Here is a 16,197-nt window from a genome sequence, read left to right on the forward strand (position 1 = left end):
TAATTTCGAAGGTTGTTGTTAGACTGACAAAAATAATAATGTATTTCTATGCGTTAACAACTCATTTATATATAAATGTTTCCTCTGAGTGTAGTGTGAGCCAAATGTTACTACAAATTGTAATATCTCTCATAAAAAGTAGATTGTATTTTCAAACGATTAAAATAGTATAACTAAATATATATTATTTAAAATATACTAAACGATGTGAATTTGCACCTTAGTTTTAAAATTAAGGTCGTTGATGGTTTGGCAAAAACGCAGATGATTTTTCAGTTCTTAGAATTTAGTCTATTTCTATGAATTAAGTAAATGACGTAAGTAGATTTTTTTAAATGTTTTAGTTGTGAAATGCTTGAAGTGTACAATCGTTAGATCATACGATATAGTACACCGTCATTCATAAAAATTACACGCTCTCAATCACGCAAAACTGAAAACAAAGTTGGCAACAATTTTTATTACTATTATTATTATTACATTGTTTCTGACATTCATAAATTTAAACAACAGCAAGATTTACCAAGTTATGTTGGCTATTTTTTTTTTAATTTTATTTATTTACTTTTATTATATTATTTCATTTTAATGAGAAAATACATTTTATTCAAGTTACATGCACTAAAATAAATTACTATAGCCTTTGTAAAACATCTTATAGCCTCGTTTACCGGAAGTAATAATGTTCATAATACTATAGTGAACAGGAGGAAGCTATCAAATGTAAATTGTAGGGCACATTTCAATCGGGTAGACTGATTTACAGTAGTACAGCTCTTAATTCAGTGGAAAAGAAAGAAGATTTTTGACTTCATTTTCCATATTATTGAACCGAGAAACCTAATAGTGATACTCAGGTCGAAGCCTCTCTTTTTAAGTTGTGCTTCTCAAAATATTTATTTATGTTAAGTTTATGATCATTTATATTTTTAATTTTATTTTTTCCTATATTGCTATTATTTTTTTTGTATTGTAGTTCTATTCGTAGTACTGGACATTATTATGATTTCTAGCTCATTACTAGTTAGACTTTATGTTGTCTTTGATTAACGGTTGAGTCTAGAATAGGTGTTTAAAGGGAAATTCTTTTATAACTTGATTATAGCTTAACATTTACTTATAGTTTCTTAGGTTAGAAACCATAAGTAATGTAATTTGAGGTACAAAAAAGCATTTTCCTTACGCTTAACTCAGCTATATACCCTTTTTAAAATCTTTATATTTTATAAGATTATATACAATCTTTACATTTAAAATACTAATAGAATTTATGTATTTTTTTTAAATAAGAACAAATCGATTATAAATTTAATGTATAGTCAATGATAATTTAATATTAAAAAGAGAAATTTCTATCAATTTTATTATTTTTAATCTAAAAATTGTTGCAAAGTATAAATTGTAGATGATAAATATTTTATATAATTTTAAATTTTCACGATGCAAAGGGCATCTAAAATATTAATAAATTGTTTTCGTAAATAAAAATAAGCAATCTGTGTTTAATACTGGTTTTCATGTAAAAATAAACAAATGTTAAGTGCTACAACCAAATAGTTGTAGTTATACTGGCCTGAAACAACCAGTAATTCTTAGTTATCTTCAATAATAATAATAATAAAAATAATAACAATATTTTCATCCCACGATTAATTGATAAGTTGAGGAGTGAAGTAGTTCTCCGTTCCCCTTTTTTGCCCGAGAAAAATATACTGGAGCGCATCCCGAATCTACTGAAATGTAGTGGTACCTACATTATATTTATTATATGTTAACATATTTGTTCACCATAGGATCTGCCTGTATATTGGAATAGTATTTCTTTCTGAAAAAGCAACTTAATAGGGTCATTTGAATTTTATATATATCCTATCTATAAGAAAAGGATGGTATAAATAACAAATTAATGTACATCTTTTGTTGAAAAACAGAATATCCATTTCAATCATTAATTCTATACAATAAAACAAAAACTGATAGTGTAAATAAATAATAAAACTTCCTGAATAAATTAACAAAATCTTACCTCTTTTTAAAATCTGAAGTATTAAAATAATTTAAAACTTAGAAACTTAATTAAAACTTTTTTAACTCTTTAAAATAAACTATTATAATAAACACCCGATCATGTTATAAATAATATACTAAAAAATAGCTTCATATGCTTTCACACTCATTATCACATTCATTAATGATTTGCGTAGTTGTAATGTAAATAACATCAGCCAAATCGAAAAAAAAATCATTTTTTTTTGTATTTCATTTTTAATATAAAAATAAAATAATTTTAAATTTGTGTTTTCTATTTTTATCGTATGCGTTCACTTCTATAAATAATTCTCCATTGTAAATGTAAAATTTCAAGAATAATATTTATTTTATTTTGTAACTATAGCATTTTTTGTAGGTTTGAAGAATCTATTGAACTCATATAGTATGTTTATATGCGATAAATGTATCAATAATTTTATTTATAATACACAATTCTTTATTAAATAATTAATAAATGATATATTTCAAGTGTCTTTTTTAATATATTATTATTACCTTCAGGTTTTTTTATGAATATATTGTAAACAATACTACGATATGTGATGTCATGCTGATAGTTCAGCACCAGAATTTTAATTGACACTCCTACATATCAAATACCTACATTATGAAAGATATGACATTGTTCTAAAGTCCTATTTATTATTATTATTATATTATACATTTACATTTTTTAAATTTTTTACGCAGTTAAGTTTATTCGTGATTAAATATTATTAATTATAAAGAAAAATATTTTTTGGTAAAAAATTAATCCGTAAAAAATATTTAAAAAAAATTAAATTTTCATTCTTTCCGTAAAGAATATTAACTGTTATGACATCAGTATATTTTTAATAATCCTAAACGAATCTAGGTTTTGTAATAATCGTTGAGACATCTTCAAAAATAGTTAAATGCTGTTGGACTAAAATGTTTCAAAAGAGAGCCTAGAGCTTTGTGTTTTTTCTCTCTATTCGTAGTGTGAACTATTTTTTAATAAGTATCTATTTAGGTACCCTTGGCATGGTATTACTAAAAGATAATCGGGTCTTCAATAATAGAAACACAGTTCGTAATAAAAAATAAGAGAAAAAAAAAAGAAGGAAGTAATAAGATGTAAAAAAGATTATTACTATTTTCCTTTTTTTTTATTAAAAAATACAGTGATTTAATTTACATCACTCTTTTTTAAAAAAATTGCTATTAGTTAAATCATAAAAACTGATTTCTCACGTCTTATTCTTTTACGATTGTATTTATTATTTTTTACCAAACAATGTAAAGAAAAAGTATAAAAGAGACGGATTCAATGCAGTTATTTTAAAAAGATATTTCTTTTTTATGTTTGTTTACGATTATGTTTTACTGTTAACAGTTTTATAACATACAAAATTATGTATTGTATCTAATGATCTTCAGCACAGAAAATATCACTCTTGCGTCCAATGCTGTTGACACGGGGATTACAGTGGTTGACGTTAACCCAACAGTAGGGTCGGAGAAACCGCAATCGGAGTTAGATCTCGGTGAATAGCTAGTCAAATGGAAGGTACAAGTTAATACAGCAAAGTCGTCGAGTCATGTGACGTCTGCGATGAGGAGAGGAGTTTTCTCACGAGTCTACCTAGATGGAGTTCACATCCCTCATCTGACAACGTACGATATCTAGGACTTTATTTGGACTGCGGTCCGAACATGGAAAAATCATATTAAAAAAATTAAATATCAAGCTTAGACGGTTGAACTGGTTATTAGGAAGAAAGTCCGTGTTATCGTTAAATAACAAACTTTTGCTGTACAAGGTGTTTTTAAAGCCAATATGGGCCTACGGAATACAACTTTGGAGTACGGCGAGTAACAGCAGTATTAACATCATTCAAAGGTTCCGTACAAAATGCTGAGAAATATTTGGGAGGCGCCATGGTTTGCAAAGAACAAGGAGATCCACGATTACCTAGGAATGCTATATATTCGTGAAGAAATCCATCGGCTAAGTTCAAAGTATGTTCTTAAGCCTAACGCGTACGAAATCTATCAGGCTGTTAATCTTTTGAATAATAGTGAAGATGTGAGACGACTAAAGAGGCAGTATGTATTGGATCTAGAGACTGTTGTGCGTTGAATATCATCCTTTTGTTACTGAAATTTTTGCTGATAGTATTTATAAATTATTTTGTTTTGTTCTTTATGAACCGACAAGTTTCAAGAGTTTGAATTTGTTTCTTATATGCGACCAGTGTTAATTTATGTTCTGTTTTTACTTCCTTGTACGAAGTAAAGGAAGTATTATGATCCTGAAAAATTTCTTTTTCCAGATTTCAACGGAAATATCCATTTTGACTAGTTTCGGTGTGACGTCTGTACGTATGTATCTCGCATAAATCAAAAACGATTAGCCGTAGGATATTGAAATTTTGGATTTAGGACTGTGACCATAAGTGTTCAAAAATGCCCAAAATACAAAACATTTGGATTTTGAACTTTCTCTTAACCGCAATAATAAGTCCTCATTGAGAACTTCTCGACGATATATCATAAGTGGTACTTATTTTCATTGGTTTCAGACTTATAGTCAAATAAATTTTAATTAATGAAATATTTGGATCTTACAAGGGGAAGGCACATCGGTTCGAATCCGACTTCACCTCATTTTTTAATTTTTATTTTTAATTTAAATATATTGATGTGTTAATAATTATTAACCTCTGATTGTAAAACAAGTTTTTAAAAAATGAAAAGATATCAGAAGTTATTGATGAAAAAAATTTTATGTACTTTTCATTTTAAAAAAACGTGTATATGTTATCTAATAAGCGTACATGGAAGTCATGTGGTGTTCACAGATTTTTTTTCTCATGTATGACTTGTGACAATTTTTTTACGCTCAGTTGCTTGTTCTATTTTGTTAACCGTTTAATTTTATTGCTCTCAACACCTTTCTTTTCTTTTTCCTGTTTAGCCTCCGGTAACTACCGTTTAGATAATTCTTCAGAGGATGATGTGTATGAGTGTAGATGAAGTGTAGTCTTGTACATTCTCAGTTCGACCATTCCTGAGATGTGTGGTTAATTGAAACCCAACCACCAAAGAACACCGGTATCCACGATCTAGTACTCAAATCCATGTAAAAATACCTGGCTTTACTAGGACTTGAACGCTGTAACTCTCGACTTCCAAATCGGCTGATTTGGGAAGACGCGTTAACCACTAGACCAACCCGGTGGGTTTGCTCTCAACACCTATGCTAAGTTATGTTACCATTTAACTTCTTTTTTTTACTCTAACATTTAATTTTCGAATTTCTTGTACTTTGTTACGCTTAGTTATATTTTTATTTGTACTTAATTGTCTGACGGGGTATCACGGGGATGCCTCCCTTTCACGTCATTACTAACAGTATAATTTACTTATAGTTTAATATTTCAGGAAACTGATTGTAAATAAAGCAATAAACAAAAACATGTTTTTTTAAATAAGTACGTTATTTACCGAAGTAACGCATGATACCAAAATAAGAAACAAAAACAAAACACTTCAATGAAAAAATCGTAATAAAAAATACTTTTTTTTAACACAAATATAATTAATTAATATAAAACTTCTTCAAATCCATAATTTAAGAAGAGTGATTCTATCATTATGAAAAATTTAATTTGTTACATATCAGAAATAATGGTAATTATTTCGCTGTAAAATAAATTTTCTTAACTATTGAAAACTGTAGTTTATTTTTAAAGGTCACGCTATTTTATTTGTTTACAACTAACCAAGGCGGAGATATCGGTTTTTCTTTTATTTAGTTCATTTTAAGTATTATCAAAATCGCTAATTAATTAAAAATATCTAAAATAAATCAAAGATGTAAAATCTTCATGAGATATATTATTTAAAATAGAGATTAAATATCTCTAAATATCTGTAAAATAAGACAAAGAAATTTTATAAATATAACAGAATAAAGTAAATTGATAAATTTTCACGTAACTTATAATTTATTTGAATTTTTTTTATCTCGTAGCGTTAGCTAAAAGGAAATAATTAAACAGTTTTCTAAGATTTATTTTATATATTTAGAAAAAAAAATATTGCATCGACCAGTTTTTTCATTTATTTTTTCTGACTGGTAAAAAATAATAGCAACACATTTCTCAGTAAATCTATTATTCCTTCATTAAGAGAGATTTTTAATTTTGTAATCCTTTAAATAGATTTAAAAATAAGTATATTTTCTTAAATTTGTTTAAAATAACGTCATTGAAATACTGTATTTAAAAATAGAATGTATATATTTGTTTCAAGGTATTTTAAATATTTAATATTTTTTTGTAAAGTGAAGGTTTAATAAATTTCGTAAAGCTATACGAATAATTTACGGCTACGATTCGTCTACGGCTCAAAGTAATATTAAGTAAATGTACAAGTACGTATTCTACATATGTACGTAAAGTTTATATACACCGTCAAGCCTTGTTGAATTGCAGCCGTCTTGTTTAAGTTGAATGAACAAACAAATGGACTGTACTTTATAAAAGGTGGGTGGTCAAAGATGAAGTCGGCAAGGCACTCAAAATAGAGGAATACATACAGTTGTAATGGCTCGAGAAATATGCGCAAACGTTTACGTTCTGCCAAGATACAGCGGCAGATATACGATTTGCCGGTTTTGCTCATCCCATTTGCTCTACTAGTAAAGCAATCTATACAACTTTCTTCGCTTAATTCTTTTGATCAAGATTGCAATGTAGTAATATTACCATAATTTTCTGCGTATCCTTCAACCGATCGTAGCTAATCTTGTAATTCGTTTATACAAGCTTCGTATAATATTACCCCAACAGATTTATACTCTAATAAAGGAACTCATTTATATTCTTTGTTTTATTAATATATATATATATATATATATATATATATATATATATATATAAAGAATGTATATACTTGTATTTCGTAACAGTTAATCCTATCTTCTTCAGTAATTTCGTTTAGTTGTAAATTATAGCGTGTATGGTATGTCCGTATACCACACACAATAAAGGAACCATATTACAGCGTTTCTTTGGGTACAGTATCATTATTTTTTATGATCCTGCTGGCTCTATAAAAAAAATAAATGAAAAGTGTTTGTGTAATAATTTTATTGAAGAGAAACTTATTTCCTTATATATTATACATCATATGTTAATATTATATTGTGTGTATATATCTTAACTCACAAATATTAATTTTATATTAATTTACTAGTTTTTTTTTTTTTTGTCTTCAGTCTCTTGACTGGTTTGATGCAGCTCTCCAAGATTCCCTATCTAGTGCTAGTCGTTTCATTTCAGTATACCCTCTACATCCTACATCCCTAACAATTTGTTTTACATATTCCAAACGTGGCCTGCCTACACAATTTTTCCCTTCTACCTGTCCTTCCAAAATTAAAGCGACTATTCCAGGATGCCTTAGTATGTGGCCTATAAGTCTGTCTCTTCTTTTAACTATATTTTTCCAAATGCTTCTTTCTTCATCTATTTGCCGCAATACCTCCTCATTTGTCACTTTATCCACCCACCTGATTTTTAACATTCTCCTATAGCACCACATTTCAAAAGCTTCTAACCTTTTCTTCTCAGATACTCCGATTGTCCAAGTTTCACTTCCATATAAAGCGACACTCCAAACATACACTTTCAAAAATCTTTTCCTGACATTTAAATTAATTTTTGATGTAAACAACTTATATTTCTTACTGAAGGCTCGTTTAGCTTGTGCTATTCGGCATTTTATATCGCTCCTGCTTCGTCCATCTTTAGTAATTCTACTTCCCAAATAACAAAATTCTTCTACCTCCATAATCTTTTCTCCTCCTATTTTCACATTCAGTGGTCCATCTTTGTTATTTCTACTACATTTCATTACTTTTGTTTTGTTCTTGTTTATTTTCATGCGATAGTTCTTGCGTAGGACTTCATCTATGCCGTTCATTGTTTCTTCTAAATCCTTTTTATTCTCGGCTAGAATTACTATATCATCAGCAAATCGTAGCATCTTTATCTTTTCACCTTGTACTGTTACTCCAAATCTAAATTGTTCTTTAACTTCATTAACTGCTAGTTCCATGTAAAGATTACAAAGTAACGGAGATAGAGAACATCCTTGTCGGACTCCCTTTCTTATTATGGCTTCTTTCTTATGTTCTTCAATTGCTACTGTTGCTGTTTGGTTCCTGTACATGTTAGCAATTGTTCTTCTATCTCTGTATTTGAACCCTAATTTTTTTAAAATGCTGAACATTTTATTCCAGTCTACGTTATCGAATGCCTTTTCTAGGTCTATAAACGCCAAGTATGTTGGTTTGTTTTTCTGTAATCTTCCTTCTACTATTAATCTGAGGCCTAAAATTGCTTCCCGTGTCCCTATACTTTTCCTGAAACCAAATTGGTCTTCTCCTAACACTTCCTCCACTCTCCTCTCAATTCTTCTGTATAGAATTCTAGTTAAGATTTTTGATGCATGACTAGTTAAACTAATTGTTCTGTATTCTTCACATTTATCTGCCCCTGATTTCTTTGGTATCATGACTATAACACTTTTTTTGAAGTCTGACGGAAATTCCCCTTTTTCATAAATATTACACACCAGTTTGTATAATCTATCAATCGCCTCCTCCCCTGCACTGCGCAGTAATTCTACAGGTATTCCGTCTATTCCAGGAGCCTTCCTGCCATTTAAATCTTTTAATGCTCTCTTAAATTCAGATCTCAGTATTGTTTCTCCCATTTCATCCTCCTCAACTTCCTCTTCTTCCTCTATAAAACCATTTTCTAATTCATCTCCTCCGTATAACTCTTCAATATATTCCACCCATCTATCGACTTTACCTTTCGTATTATATATAGGTGTACCATCTTTGTTTAACACATTATTAGATTTTAATTTATGTACCCCAAAATTTTCCTTAACTTTCCTGTATGCTCCGTCTATTTTACCAATGTTCATTTCTCTTTCCACTTCTGAACACTTTTCTTTAATCCACTCTTCTTTCGCCAGTTTGCACTTCCTGTTTATAGCATTTCTTAATTGCCGATAGTTCCTTTTACTTTCTTCATCACTAGCATTCTTATATTTTCTACGTTCATCCATCAGCTGCAATATATCGTCTGAAACCCAAGGTTTTCTACCAGTTCTCTTTATTCCGCCTAAGTTCGCTTCTGCTGATTTAAGAATTTCTTTTTTAACATTCTCCCATTCTTCTTCTACATTTTCTATCTTATCTTTTTTACTCAGACCTCTAGCGATGTCCTCCTCAAAAATCTTCTTTACCTCCTCTTCCTCAAGCTTCTCTAAATTCCACCGATTCATCTGACACCTTTTCTTCAGGTTTTTAAACCCCAATCTACATTTCATTATCACCAAATTATGGTCGCTATCAATGTCTGCTCCAGTAAGTAATTTACTAGTAAGAATATTTAATTTTTTTTTGTTGAAATATTACTATCTTTTTAATTTTATTATGTTTTTAAAATTAATATTATGTAATTATATTGCCTGTATTTTTGGAGGTTTATTTAATCTAATTTATTTTTTTATAAAATAAGATATACAAATAATAAATCTGTGGAAAGCGTTCATTTTTAAGATTATAGAAAATCGGTGCAGACTATGGTGGGTTTCCGGCAAAAGGATAATCATACTTATCAAGAGAAAATATTATCATTTTGGAGTATCGGATGTTTAGAATTAAAAACTATCAAATTAGAAGTAAAAACTTTTGAAAATATTCAGTTTGCTAAGATTAGAGTTTTGGAGGGAAAAAATTGTCATAAATGTCAACTGCATTTCACGTATAAATAGAAATCGTCTAATAAGATTACTTACAAAAAATTTTTCCTACTAAATAGTGACCGAAATAAATCTAAACATGTACAATTTTTGCTTTCTGGCTGTTTAAAGAATGGGATAATTAGCAGTACTTAGTTAATTCAACCTCAATTTTTACTATTCAGGATTTAATTATTAAAAAACTTTGTTAGAATATATACAAGCGTTAGAGAGACGTCCTTTGCAATATTTCAATTTGTTGGGATTATCGGTTTAGAAGATCAATTCGTTTTAATCAGCGACTAATCGATTCTTTTGATGGTTTGATTTTACCCAATTGGTTCTGAACCATTAATTTTGATTATTATACTGTCCTCTGGGTAAGAAATAAAGAATTTGCATAACCCTACAATACAGAGATATTCTCATGGTATTTATACTGGATAAATTCACAGATATAAGAATTTCGAATGCCTTTTTTTCAGATAAAGTGAGATCATTGTAGGGAAAAGAAAGTAAATAATGAAAGAAAATCAACCTACCAAGGGACCGTAATATAAGATACAAGACATAAGATACAGATACAGACGTACAACGCTACACAAAAGTGTTCTTTGTGTAATGCTACTCGTACATAAGGCGTATGCAGTTCAAATCTTTTAATCCCTTTTTTTTTTATTAATTCACCATATAAAAACTTTGAAGCTTGTAAGCGGCAATATAAAATGGAAATTTTTTAGCATTATCAAAAATTTCCATATCTGATCGTGAATTGAATCCGAGACCTGCCGGATGAAAGACTAAGACGCTACCATGGGCATTTAGGTTTAAGGAGATCCGTATTCATTAACTGACTAATAAATAAATATTATTTTAACATCCATAAATAAAATAATCATACGCAAGACGACAAGCCAAACTTCGAACAAGCGTATAGAGAACACCCTTAATTTTCGAGTACATTGGTATACAATAAATTCTACTAAATAAAATAATATTTATCAGGTTCCAATTAGAAAATATAAAAAAATGGACAGTAATAGAAATCACTGTTGTTTCTTTTGTATATAAAATGCTATAACGTTTACAAAATAATTAGTACTATACATGTTTTAGAAAACTAAGCGGCTGGTAAAAACAGATGCAGCACTAGTGAGAATAAATCATTCAGTCACGCTTCAGTTATCTGGCACTGAAACAAATCGAAGATAATAATGACGGAATGAAATTTTAAGACAAAAACTTTTAGAATAGATCGGGCGAAGAATTTAAAAATGTTTATACTAGTGTGAAGCAAGCGTTTTGACTTATTACGTAGTCACTTGGTAAGCAGTATACGATGACATACGTTAACGTAAAGTACAATTCCTATTACTTTCTATCTAAATGATTCGCAGTGATTTAAGTATAAAATATTTTAGTAAAGTATTCTTAACAATTTTTTTAAGATATCGCCATCATTGCTTTTTAAATAACGCTCATTATTTCAACATTAGACTACCTACGTCTGTGTAATTAAAATGTAAAATAATAATAGATTTATTTTAAATACTATATTTTGGGTTAAACTCGGTTAAATTAAATAACCGGTAAATTAGATAATCGGTTAGATTATGCGAATTTTACCGGGAACACCCATCATGTATTCGTTTTTCTAAATTTTTGGTTGTCTTTTATAGAAAAATTAGAACATATAATAAATGAATACCGTGTCCTTTAATAACATTATTAAAGGAAATATACAAATATAAATATTTCTCTAAAATTTTTATTTTAAGCACGATTTGTATAAATCGTGCTGAAAATTAATACAAGATTTATAAATTCAACATGATTTAATTAATGCTGATCGTGATTGGAATTTTATTAGACGATCCTAAAACAAGCAAATAATTTTATTATTTTGTATTATAATATTTTTTTGCTTATTAATTGTATTTATTAGTTATAACATTTTCTAGCTCAATTGTATACTAAATTCAATGATAAATCCTTAAAGGATTTTTTTTTATTATTAATAGATAAAGAAAAAGAAGAAGAGATTCAATTTTAATTTGTACATTATTAAAACAAATATTGTACAGAAAAAAAGAAAATTTTTCAACACTTTAAAATGCCGCCGTGCTTTCAGTTAGATTTTTATGTTATAACATACTTCTTTGTAGAAGAGTTTATATATTTGTTTAAGGATACTAATTGTGTGATAACTTCACTTCTTTAAAATAATTTTTAAGAAAATTTATATATAAACAAGTTTCTTTGTTATCTATCTAAAACGTAGCATTATCTTGATTATTCTATTACCTGAATTTTTAAAATACTACTTCTATTTGCGAATAAAATTACGAAGAAATTTTTTTTTTATTACCTTGTTCTCAGCTGTATATACAAATTCATTATTAACTATTTACGTTTATACAATTAAAGATTAAATATTGTTTTTTTTTTTATGATTCCTTTTCTATGAGTTTAGTTAATTAATATGCGTGTATAAATAAAAAGTAAAACTTTTAATTACTTTTATTATTTATTAATAATCTAAAAAAAAAAAAAATAAAGAGTAACTTGCATTAACAAATTTTAATTTATGTCAAACTTATATTCTATGATGAAACTTATTATTACTCACAAATAAATCTAAAACTCTGATAACTTCTTTTTTTTTAAATTTATTAACAACGATTTATTTTTTCCAACTTAATAGTTATATGTATTATTTAACTTCTGAACTATTTAGGTAACAGACTTTTAATTTATTGAAAATTTAATTTTATAACCGTAATTCCTTTTTAAATATTCCATTGTAATATAAGTAAGAAATAATTCTATAACACTAAATTTTCAGGAAAAAATTCTCAACTCGATTATTATTATCGGTAAATTGATCGATAACATAAATAAATTTATTAAATTGAATTATTATATATAAGATTAACAAGGCGATGAACTTTACTCCAGCTAAATTTTATTTAAAACTAATGTTTTTGTTTTGCTTAGTATGTAGTGTCGCCAAGCTGTCTGATGTCCCTATCCCCCGCTACTACTGTCATTGAAAATATAGAGCACAATGGCAGAAACCAGGCCGCGCTCTGTTCTTATGATGCGCTACAGTACCACATTCCTTGTGGCTGGACTCAGCCGTTCTTCCCCTCTACTTTCCAGCGCCGGATATTCTCTTGTAATGATGGTAAATGAATAAGATTATAAAGTATAACAGTTTCACTTGCTCGTAATTTAAGAATATTAGTCCGTAATAAAATATAAAATTATGTAGATAATCTGGATTAATACCGCATTAAAAATTAATTCCGTAACATATTTTTGCAAAAATCTGATGAAAAGTTTACTTAAAAAAAATTACATCGGTAATTTTCTGAAATCATTAGTATTTTTATATTAATAAATATGATATTGCAAAATGAACTGATTAGAGAGATATAAAAATATAATTTCAGGAATTCGTTGTTACATATATGGTAAATCATTACATGCATTATAATTAAAAAAATTGTAATATCAAAATTAAGAGAAAAGTTTTATCTAAGTTCACAGTTCGTTTTCTTAAAATAATACAATGATACGATAAGATAGATCCGTATTTAGTTACCGGATTCGGTTTTATATCTATGTAAAAGCTATGCGAATTTTTTCGTAAAACTTTTGTAATAATTTATTATCTGAAGATTTTATGTCGCTTTAAATCAAACAAGTACCTCTTGTTTGTGGATGTAATAAAAGAAATTCCAGAATAAAATAATTTACTGACTTAGAAAACATATTTGAGAATATATGAATGAAAAATAATTTATTCTGAAACATTGATAGACGTAGTAAACATCAATAAATGAATATAACTGATGTAGCTTGCGTTAAATAAAACATTGGTTTTGGTTTAAACTGTTTATTTCTTATTTATTTTTGTTTCAAGTTTTATTTTTTATTAAGAAAAACATCATTTATAAAGTATTATTTACAATTGTAAAAGAGAAAACATACGTTAATCCCTTGCGCAATAAGAAATTAGAGAAGTTAAAATTGGTATCGAGTAACTTTTTTTTTGAAATAGAAATGTGAGTAATCACAGAAAAGACTAGTCTACTACTGTTGCTATCGTTACCGCAATTATAACCCATTTAATGGTTATTTTTGTTGTTTTTTAAGTCATTCTACGTGAGTATATAAGGTATATTTAAAATATACAAATTATGAAAAAAGAAATTATAAAATAAAATTTTTAAAAACACGTTAAAATGAAATATTTAATAAATTATTAAGCAATTGAAAGTTGTTGGTTTTTAATTTGGTGCCAGTTGTAAAACATCAAAATTTAAAGAATAAAAAAACGGATAATTTTTACTTTTCGTACGATTTTCTCAAGTTGATTTTAATATGATTTGTTTAAAACTTGTCTTATATAATATATCACAAAAGTGATTCTGTATTTTAAAAAAATCCGTTCAAAAGATAAAATACAAAAAAATATTGCTTGTTGATAGAATAAGAAAACAATTAGAAGAAATGACTTCAAGAAACTACTACCAAGTGTGAGCTAAGATTTTTAGATTGAGGGAATATTTTTACCTTCAAATTACACGGTCACGCTTTCCCGCTCACGCGTGCATACACACTACATAATTGTATGACAAAGTAAATTTACATTCACTTACTCCAAATATAAAGAAATATTTTTCATTTTATCTCAAATATATAAAATATATATATATATTTATATATTAAAAGAGTTTCTTTATATTTGGAATAAATAAATGTAAATTTACTAACTTTGAGTAAAAATAAAAATACTTTGGATGTAAGGATCTTTTCAGGTTATATTTTATTTCGGTATAATAATCCAATTCTTAGCAATAATTTGGAAAAGAAAATTTAAAAATCGTTCATGTGATCAATCTTGTTAATATATATATATATATAGAAATAGAAAAAGAAAAAGATTTTTGAAGTTTTTTAATGTCATATGAGAAATAAATCTTGAAGATTTTTTAAAAAATTTCATTATAAATCTTCTCTACAAAATAAACAGTAAAAAAAAGATTTAAAATCTTTTTTACTGTTTTGATAATTAAATTTCATCAAAATCGATAGATTTGGTTATCAGTGAAATTTGAAAAATAATCATAATTATTATTATGAAGAAGGAGAGAATGGTTAACAAGAAATCTATTTTATTTAATTTTTTAGGCTCTTTTAAATTAAAATTATCTAAACTCTGTAATATTCTTCCACATTTTGAATGTAAATATTAAGCGATTTTTTCATTTTTACCGAAAGTTAGTCCCAGTTTAATATTTCCTAAAACAAATTTCAGTTTTCTTTTCGTAAAAAAAAATCCTTATATTGTCAAATTCTTTATCATAAAATTTCTCTTCCTTCATAAAATTAGATTAATTAATTTACTGACATAGATAGGAAATTTTTGAGAAATGAAACAGGTGGTACAAATTGATCTCAAGCTGATTTTAATACGCACACAAGATTAATCACACTTGAACTTGACAGGATTCACGAATAAATCAGAATTATTACATCTTTCAATCAAAAAATATTAACTACTAATTATGATACTGTTTAACGCAGTAATTTATTGTGTGTGTGTGTGTGTGTGTGTGTGTGCGCAAGTACAGAAAAAAAAAATAAAATAAACGAACACTTGTATATAAGTTGTTACAATCGACGCAAAACCGAAAAAAAACTATAAAATATAATAAAAACAAAATGCAAAATATCTTACGTCAAACTGTAGAAATGTATAAAATCTATAATACTTAAATCCCGTCATGAAATACTAGTTTCTTATAGATTTGCGCGACTTATAACTTCCATGTATCTCTCTCCCTCACACTCTCTCGCTCTCACTCTCTCTCTCTCCGTAAATTCTACCGTCATAAAATTTTTATACTTTATTTTATCGTAACATTTTCTTTTATGCCAACTTATACGTGCGCGTCACAGAGATTAAGATCAAAATATATTTATAAACAATCTATACGTATATAAACGAGGTCAGTGACAAAGTGGGTTTGTCTCTTCATCAGCCAACCAAATTCAAGTGATTTGTACTTCAATGGTAGGTGTGGAAAAACATTTACATATAAGAAACGCAAAGCGCAGATTTCTTACGTCAAATTCTACGAAACTTGTACTGGTATTTAACCAGTTATTAAAATACTAGTTTTGCTAGTATCTGTTAAGATCGAATGGGTGTGCTAGCATGTTTATTAAGCTTACATCACTATAAGTGTATCGTTGGCTACAAAGTGAGTCTGCTATAATTTAAATTATAGGGACTTTGATTTATCGACGTCAAGTCACTAAAACAAATGTTTCCTTTTTAAT

At 27.6% G+C, this 16,197-nt stretch overlaps 1 protein-coding gene across 5 annotated transcripts in view; it reads right to left on the bottom strand.

Moving 5' to 3' along the window:
* Positions 1-16,197, bottom strand: part of ITP (ion transport peptide) — a 323,605-nt gene that overhangs the window by 28,819 nt on the left and 278,589 nt on the right. The window contains exon 1 of one of the 5 annotated variants that reach the window (XM_075360047.1): positions 2,027-2,047. The exons of the other annotated variants lie outside the window; for them this stretch is intronic. The gene's annotated coding sequence lies outside the window, so the exon portion shown is untranslated. Of the gene's footprint in view, positions 1-2,026; positions 2,048-16,197 lie in introns of those variants that run through there. 5 annotated transcript variants of the gene reach the window in all.

Source organism: Lycorma delicatula, chromosome 3 (genome assembly GCF_047948215.1).
Source record: "Lycorma delicatula isolate Av1 chromosome 3, ASM4794821v1, whole genome shotgun sequence".
Taxonomy (NCBI): Eukaryota; Metazoa; Arthropoda; class Insecta; order Hemiptera; family Fulgoridae; genus Lycorma; species Lycorma delicatula.